This window comes from Benincasa hispida, chromosome 11 (assembly GCF_009727055.1).
Source record: "Benincasa hispida cultivar B227 chromosome 11, ASM972705v1, whole genome shotgun sequence".
In the NCBI taxonomy this organism is placed as follows: Eukaryota; Viridiplantae; Streptophyta; class Magnoliopsida; order Cucurbitales; family Cucurbitaceae; genus Benincasa; species Benincasa hispida.
Window position 1 is genome coordinate 15305231 of NC_052359.1, and position 9217 is coordinate 15314447.

General features: G+C 29.0%; 1 long non-coding RNA gene across 1 annotated transcript; it reads right to left on the bottom strand.

Moving 5' to 3' along the window:
• Positions 1-340: 340 nt before the first annotated feature.
• LOC120091868 lies at positions 341-3162 on the bottom strand. Its single transcript, XR_005485854.1, has 3 exons — positions 2342-3162; positions 486-581; positions 341-399 (listed from the first exon to the last, which is right to left on the bottom strand). It is a non-coding gene; the product is annotated as an uncharacterized LOC120091868 (long non-coding RNA).
• Between the last annotated feature and the right edge of the window lie 6055 nt (positions 3163-9217).

Consider the following 9217-nt stretch of genomic DNA (forward strand, 5'->3'; position numbering starts at 1 on the left):
TTACCAGATGACCCACAGCTGCTCCCGGACGAGTGACATAGCGCCTTGTGATATTATTATACCAATGAATATATATTCTGGAGTGACATCTGTGTCAAATTGTTCAAGAGAAACTCCCATTGCAATAAACCTTGCACGATAGTGCCATCGCACTATCAAATGTGCAACTTTTTCGGACCAATCTCCAGTCCTTAGGTCAATATCATACAATACGAGTTCAGTATTACAAGGCGATGAGATATTCTGCTGAAAATCAAATTGTCTCATCACCCTGTCAAGAAGATGTCATTCACCAATGTGAAAACATATAAGAGGACTCATCGTCCGCAATATGTTTTGACAATTCGTACAAAAATTAGGCAAAGTATGCATAATAATTTTGTACGACTCCCAAATAACCTAAAACACAAAATATTATATTAGATCATATTAAAGACAAATACAATAAAAATGTGTATAAAATAATTAGGTTCAGTGTAATGTACCTGTTCAGGTTGAAACAGATCAAACATATATCTATATCGGCGGACTACATGTATGGCTGTCCTAGTCACACAACATTTGTCTCTCCACCTAAATTTCTAAATTGATAATTTAGAATTTAAATTAACTAGATCAGTGATATAAAAATGGACTCGTCGTACAAAACATTGAGATCAACAGGTCTTGGGTTTAAAGCCATGATCTGGAAAAAAAAATATTTATTTCTTAATTAAAAAAATATTTGTTTCTCAATTAGAAGAATAATGTACAACTTAATTAAAAGAATAATGTACAACTTAATTAGAAGAATAATGTACAACTTAAATAAAAGAATAATGTACAACTTAATTAGAAGAATAATGTACAACTTAATTAAAAGAATAATGTACAACTTAATTAGAAGAATAATGTATAACTTAATTAGAAGAATAATGTATAACTTAATTAGAAGAATAATGTACAACTTAATTAGAAGAATAATGTATAAGTTAATTAAAAGAATAATGTACAAGTTAATTAAAATAATAATGTATAACTTTTTTGTATTAATCATATTACCATTTGTAAACAACAAAAATCCCAAGCATTTGCCTGCCATTTTCTAAAAAAAAAAAAAAAAAAAAAAAAAAGACAAACATCAATTTTTTGTATTATACTTTTTATAAGAAGTATATTAAAAAATATTATATTTTTTAGTTTATATACATAAACTTTTTAAGTTTTATGAACATCAATTTTTTAAACATAACAATAAATTTAAACTTTTTATTACTATTTTTAAACATAACAATAAATTAAACTTTTTATAACTATTTTTAAAAATATCAACAAATTAAACTTTTCAAATTAAAATAACAACAAATTAAACTCAATCTCGCTCTTGCTCACAATCTCGCTCTCGCTCATAATCTCGCTTTCTCTTACAATCTCGCTCTCTCTTACAATCTCGCTCCCAATCTCACTCTCTCTTACAATCTCGCTCTCAATCTCGCTCTCTCTTACAATCTCGCTCTCTCTTACAATCTCGCTCAGAATCTCACTCTCTCTTACAATTCAAAATTCTGTTATTGTTGTTATTTTTTCATTAATGATGATTAATGTTTTTTTTCTCATTGGTCATGTGTAATATATATATATATATATGGAAAGTAAATATAGTGAAGACAATTATGAGCGAGATCCTCCTCATGAGCGAAATTCTCAAGCATTTATTTAACAAACTGTCTTCCTAGCGATGCTCACAAGATTCAACCCACATTTCTAGCGAGATTCCCTTCTAGAGCGAGATCCCCATCACAAAATTAGCGAGATTTCCTTCTAGAGCGAGATCCTCATCACAAAATTAGTTTCACCCACTTATATTCCTTGTCAAGGGTTGAAGTTTCGACTTATGTATGTCGAAACTTCAACCCTCGACAACCCTAATATACATATTATTTCCAAGTTTTTCTTTGTTTGTCGAGTTCTCAACTTTTGACCTCTACATTAATCGAATCCTCAATCCTCGACTTCTAGCCTCAAACTCCCAAAACAACAATATTTCTCTAATAAATTTTGAAAACAACAATATACTTCACATAGTTTAATTTATTGTTATGTTTAAAAATAATATAACTATTTTTAAACATAACAATGGTTGGATAACAAAATAAAACTTTTTATAAATATTTTTAAACATAACAATATACTTCAAAACAACTATTTTTAAACATGTGCAATTTTCTAGTTTTCCTGGATTAAATGCACATAGTCCACAAACAAAAAATTATCCATTCTAAACATTTTAGCTATAACTAATGGTTGAATAACAAAATAAAGAAAAAAAAGGTTTAAATGGGAGTTGTTTGGTACTACTAACCTCACTAGACAAGTTCCCCAACAAGAACAAGATATTGTTGTCCCTTCGATTGTCTCATAGGCCTTCTGTCGAACACCTTGAGGACACTTTTTGTTTGACCATCAAAACAAATATAACAAAAATGGTTACTGAATGCAAGAAAAATGGGAGAGGTGGAAAAATTACATAAAGATATCAAATATATTAGAAAATTGAGTTCAAAGCAATATAAACGCTTCAGACACAATTGAATTATCTTCATTAGAAAGAAAAATTTTCAAACTTCCAGTCGTCTCCCTCCTTGCAAAAAAGAAGCAAGCAAGAATTGATCTGAAAAAAAACCCACAACAAAATTGGCAATAACAATATGTTTTCTTTAGCATATTGGTTTAATGTAAAACATATACTTCAAAACACTTCCAAACAAAGCCGAAGGAAGACATTAGAAATAGAGAACCAGATAAAGCAAATGAAATACTGGCTAATGGAAGATGGGACTTGATTTCTTCTGGAGCAAAGCCTCAAACTCAGTTTGGTTCAAATTCTTGTTGACTTCGGTGTTGAAAAACGTCTCCATCTCATCAAAATCAGTCGTGTAGAACCTCGGAGTCAGAAGCATCTCCTTAATCGCAGCCTTGCTAGCGTTCTTCAAAGGCTTAGGAGGTGATTGAGAGGAAGTTGCAGAAGGAGTCATCGGAGGTAGGTTTTTGGTGCGGTTTCAGAGCTTTGGGGCGTCTCCCTGAAACCTTAAAAAAATCAAAGCATAAATTACTTGACATTTATGAAGCATCGAATAAAAACAAAATAAAAAAAATCCAAAAATTGTTGCTAACTTCTGCGTTTTAAATGAAACCCTAAAACAAATAAACCACAAATTACATGACGTTTATAAAGGGTCATGTAAAAATGGAATGAAAAAAATCCGAAAATTTTTACCAACCTCCACTTTTTTTTCATTATTCTTAACGTTTTTCAAATTTACATGTTACTTGACTTTTTTTATATATATATAAAAATGTAAGTATTTAAAAATTCCAAATGTTAAATAATATAGTTTTTATAGTAGTGTTCTAAAAATCCAATAAATGCTCCATGAGCTATTGACAATATTATTTTAAAGATTGGGAAATTTCCAACTCCACTACCATTTGCATAAGTTGATCCAATCATCACCAAATTAAATGGGAATCATTCTCACATCCTTTTCCTCAAGCTAAGCTAATTTATTTTTCTTTTTGGAAGTGCTTAGCTTGCATAAGGGTGTCATCTTCCTCTCATTTTTACTTTGTTTTTTTTTTTTTTAATTGCATATTTGCTTCCATCAAAGAAAGTAGGTCTAACTACGCCCTTATTGATGGGACATTTCAACATGTGATGCATTTAATACAACCTTGAAATATAGTTAATTTGAATATAACATAATTGGTTAAGATATATTTTTTTTTACCAAATTAAAACAATTAATTAAGAGTGCTTCGAATCCTCTTCTCACAAGTTGTTAAATATATTTATTTTATTTTAATACTTAAGATAATTTATTACATCTAAGGTCACGTATACCAATTCGTAATAAAAATTGGTGTAATCGTAATTGATTTTCATTGACAAATCAATGGTAATGGACTTCAATCGCAAATGTAATTAGGTCACTTTTAATCGCATTTACCTAAAATTAAGAATTTTGTCAAATTTACTACTTTCGTTATGATTATCTTTACCTCTAAAAGTCAAGTCATAACGATAACAGTAAGAATAAATGTGTCAAAATTCATAGTTTTTTCTCTGAAATAGTAACAATAATGGTAGCTAACCATAACCACAACGGTAATAGTACCGTTACGATGTAATTTTCGGACGCAATTCAATTGATCACCTCACGCTCGTCATTCATATTACATTATTTGATTAAGGATTTTCAATTAGGCCGACCTTTTAATAGGATGCAGAAGGCTAGTAAACACTAACAAACGTTAAAAAAAAAAAAAAAAAAATGGACCCCACTTTCTAAATTACCTTTCATTGATTGCGATACACCTTCCGTAAACATGCCTTAGTTTAGAACCAGTTTATATGATAGCTACTAGAATCTTAGACTAACTTTTTTTATCAATTTAAATTGACATAGACTTATTACTAAGTTAATATAATATTATACAAATAGGTGCTTAACGCAATATGAAATTTCAATATATAAATACATAGATGTTTGTGTGTAATTGGAATTTTTTTTTCCACTAAAAAAATAATTGGGAACTTCAAATAATGAGGTGAGATATATTAGTTGAAAATTTAAATATTAAATATAAAATAATATGAAAGCTCTTACTAGGTTATAATCATATTATTGTAAAGCAAAAATGAATTAGAAAAAAAATTTATGGGGAATCTTCTCTACTACAATAAAAAGCAAAAATGTGGAGATATTAAAGACTATGATGAATCTCCCAATTGGTGTTTGAGATTATCCTTTTACATTATACCATTTGAGACTACCTTATTGAGCCCTTAATGCATGAACTCGCAATAATTATTAATTTTGCTTTTTCAAAGAAGGAAAGAAAAACAATGCTAGCAACTTTTAAAATTAGTTTATTACTATGTGTCCTGTATGTGTAATCAAATAGGTCAAAGTAAATATACTGATGTATTAATAACTAAGAAGTTTGTGGTTTGAATGTTATCTTATTATAATAAAAAAAAATTGAAAATAGAATTTTTTTACGTTGTAAAGTATCTTAATTTCATTATATATTATATATTGATATTTAAGTTGTACAATTCATTCTATCAGATTAATCTTTACAATTGTCTTTCCATAGTTTTTCATTATCTAAATGTTACGATCTCAAAAGTTAAGAAGGAATATGTAAAACAAAATTCCAAAAAATAGAGAGCACTTTGCAAGAGGATTTGTGAACAACGGAGTTATCATATGTAAACAACGGAGTTATCACAAATCAACTAAGGATCAAAGACAAAAGAGATGATGTGGTTGAATCAACATTTACTGTGAAAGCTTGATCATCTTTATTTACTTGAATAATTAAAAGCAAGAACAGAGAGTACAAGGGAAACTCTCAGTCACTCTTTAAAACTTTTCTATCTTCAAAACTTGTCAGAGCCTCCAACTAATTGCAATGAGGATTTCCAGCTAATGGTATTTCCTAAGAGATTGAAAACCATACTAGTTAAATATCTTCTTTTATCTCTGTCAATTGCATAATCAGCATCTACATATCCTACGAATTTCACATGATTCACATACTGATTAGTGTATAATAATCCATATGACAGAGTGCTTTTGACATATCTTAATATCCATTTTATAGCATGCCAATGATCTCCCTGAACTTGACATATAGTAACTCACTATACTCAAGGCTTGTGCTAGGTCTGACCTTGTATGTACCATAAGGTACACAAGGCTGCCTACTACATTTGCATAAGGAATAAACTCCCTGTCTTAATTTTCTTTAGGTGTCTTAGACAATTACTCGAAGGTAGCTTGAAGTGATTTACAATAGGAGTTGGACAATTACTCAAAGATAGCTTTTTTATTCATTGTACCAAATTTTTTGTCTCTGCGTATCTCAATTCCTAAGACTTCTTGGCAACACCTACATCTTGCATCTCAAAAACATCCATTCAATTCATGCTTCAACTTTTTAATTCCTTATATTTCTTTACTAGCAACTAACATATAATAAGAGATAGATAGGACCAGCTTAATTTTCATATATTTGAAATAAATACAGTGATCTAGTTTACTTATTTCAAAACCGCATGAAATCATGAATGGATCGAATTTTAGATACCATCAGTTAGGTGCTTGTTTTAAACTATATAGAGACTTCTTAAAAAGACATACCTTGTTCTCTCTATAGATTTTGTGGCAAATCCCATTGATTGATTCATATCTATTGTCTCAAATAAATCTATGCATCAAGTTGATCAAGTTTAAGGTTGTAATACTTAAATGTTTAAAAGTACTAAAAGTTCAAAGTTTAAGGACATTTTTATAATTTAACCTTTTCAAATACTAAAATAAAAAAGCTAAATTGTTAGCTAACATTGACTTAAATGTTTAAATTAACGTAAAGGGCTAGTGTTGTTGATAATTATTGCAAATAAAAAAATAAAAATAATTAAATAATTTTTTTTTTGAAAAAAAAAATGGAAGAAGAAGAAGAAGAAAGAGAGAAAGAGAGAACACCTCTCCTTACTATCTTCTTATTCCACTTTCTTTATCGGTTCTTGTCCTCCATGAACACCATATACAATCATCATTTTCATTATTATTTTCTTAGGAAAAATACAAACACCATTATTAAATAACTTAATGAGATTTTCTATTAAAAAAAAATCCCTTTCGGTTTCTCCTTGCTTCCATAACCATGGCCAAACTGAAGTTTTTTCTTTCATAAGGACGGCTGAGCAGTAGTTCTGCTTTAACATATGAATTCTCTCTATCTCGTTGGCGCTCAGAATCTGGTGCAATGAAGAGGTTGCAAAAGAAGTTTCATATAATTCTAGTTGACAATCGTATAGTCGATTTCAAATCATGTTAAGTTTTTGGCAAAATATTAAAAGTATGGTTTGTCTCATATTGAAAAAATCGAAGAAAGTGATGGGCTCTTACCACTATAAAAGGAGCCTATACCTCTATTTCAAATCATCCTATTTAGAAACACTTTAGGACGGTTTTTTTTTTTTTTTTTAAATGTAGATAACCAGAATATTTAGATGTCCAGAATTATAAATGTCCAAAATACAGATCTCAGACATCCTTATATAATCATGTTTGTTTTGTAGGAATATTTTTGAAGATATATAGAAATACTTGGATAACTGTGTTTGTTTTGTAAGATATCTTTGGAATGTCTTAGATTTACATAATATTTTGAACTATTCATTAATTTATGATTAATTTAATATAATTTGAACTTAGATGACATATTTGTTTTTATTAATTTGAATATATTTTTAAATTAATATAGTTTTATTATTTTATTTATAATTTTCTCAACAAAATAATATTGGATAATTTTTTTGAATGGTAAAACTACTGAAAATATTTTCAAGTATAGCAAAATATAGACCGCGATAGATCACAATAGACTTCTATCACTCAGCAATAGACCACCACGATATTGATACATGTGCTATTATTGTAAATAAGTTAATTCATTTTTCTTTATTTGAAAACAATCTTTTTTTTTTTATAAAATGAAGGCAAAATGTATTTTTTGTCTATGACGTTTGAAGTTGATGTCTATTTGATCCAAATCTCAAAACAAACACTTTAATCTGGATCTTTTTTTTTTTTTACCATGAGGTTGATAGTATACGCTCTTATTGCCTTTAATCCTATGTTTTAAGAAATGGTTCTAAAGGGTCTTTAAGGCGACCGTTAGTTTAAAAAAAAAAAAAAAAACTGTAAAAAGTTGTTGATTAATTCTGGAAAGCAACTCATTTTGTTCTCTCGTGTTTCTCGGCGTGGATGAATAATAAAACTTTTTCCCTTTCTCCCATCGGGTAGATTCTGTAAAACCTCTTCCTTAACATCTAAGCTTGTAATAGCAATATACTCAAGTGTTCAGAAATGTTCAATCGAAAACACTTTTGATTTCAATTTGGAATTTTTGTGAGAGAGAAATGGAGGGCATAGGATATAAAATCAAAACTAAATCAATAAAATCGCAATTAAGATGGTGAATTAATCATCGAATCGTCCATATGTTGGCGTGAAAGTCGATTAGGTTCTCGAAATTAATCAGAATGGCGAGCGATCTACAGACTCAAAATAAAGAATTTTCAATGAAAGTTAATTTAATTTGGTGAATTAGAATGATTCGTTATGTATTTTCGTCTCTTTCAAACTCCTTTAAAAACTAGCACAATCATTCTCCTTTGGCTTCTCTCATGGCCATGGCCTGCAACTTCCATTTCCTCCCCTTTAAGCTTCTCTAAATTTCCCATCTCATGTTCTTCTGTTCTTTTTCTCTTTGTGATTTCATGGAGTTTAATGCTTTTTTTGAGGAAGAAACAGAGCAATGTTTTCCGATTGAAGTGCTCCGTTTAGGCATATTATCGAGAATCAGAGAACATGATTCTCGTGTTGCTAGGCTTTTCGCTTTCAACTCTAATCGATTGTCCATCTTGGATGGAAACTCACGATTCTACGCCTCTTCTTTTTAATTAGAAAATTGTCGGAAATAGTTTGATTGATTAGCGGGATTTACTTATATTAACTTTTTTTAACTTATCAATGGTTTTAGTCTTAAATCTCGAGCAGTATTAACATAAAGAATCTATACATTTTTTCAAATATTATATAATCTTATACCAAATCTTATATCTATTCAAATTTTTTCCAATTTCAATTATTTTTACAAAATCTTATATAAATTTTTACATGAATTTTCAAATCTCTACCCTAATTTTTATTTTCCAACTATTTAAATTTCTAAATTTCCATACTATGATTTTTAAATTTTGTAAAAGATCAGATTTTGCAAATAAAAAAAATTTGAGAAAATATAAAAATTCTGTTAATCTACCCAAGATTCCGACGAGAAAGCAATTTCAAGGTTAATTTTGCCTAAGATACATAAAGTTCATTATATCTCCCAAATCTTACTTAATTTTTGGCAAAAATTTGGTGTTAACTACCCAAGATTAATATAAAATTTGGAAAGCTTAGGTAAAATTTGGAAAATTTGATAGAATCTTGGTGCTAACTACCCAAGATTTCACTAAGAATGTCCAAAACTATTGATGAGTTAGAAAAAGTTAAATTTTTATGTAAATCTCGGTAGTCAATCTCGAACGAGATGGACCAAGAAAAAGAGCTTTTAAAAAATGTGCTAGTTTTGAAAGATAAAAAACTTGTGGAGT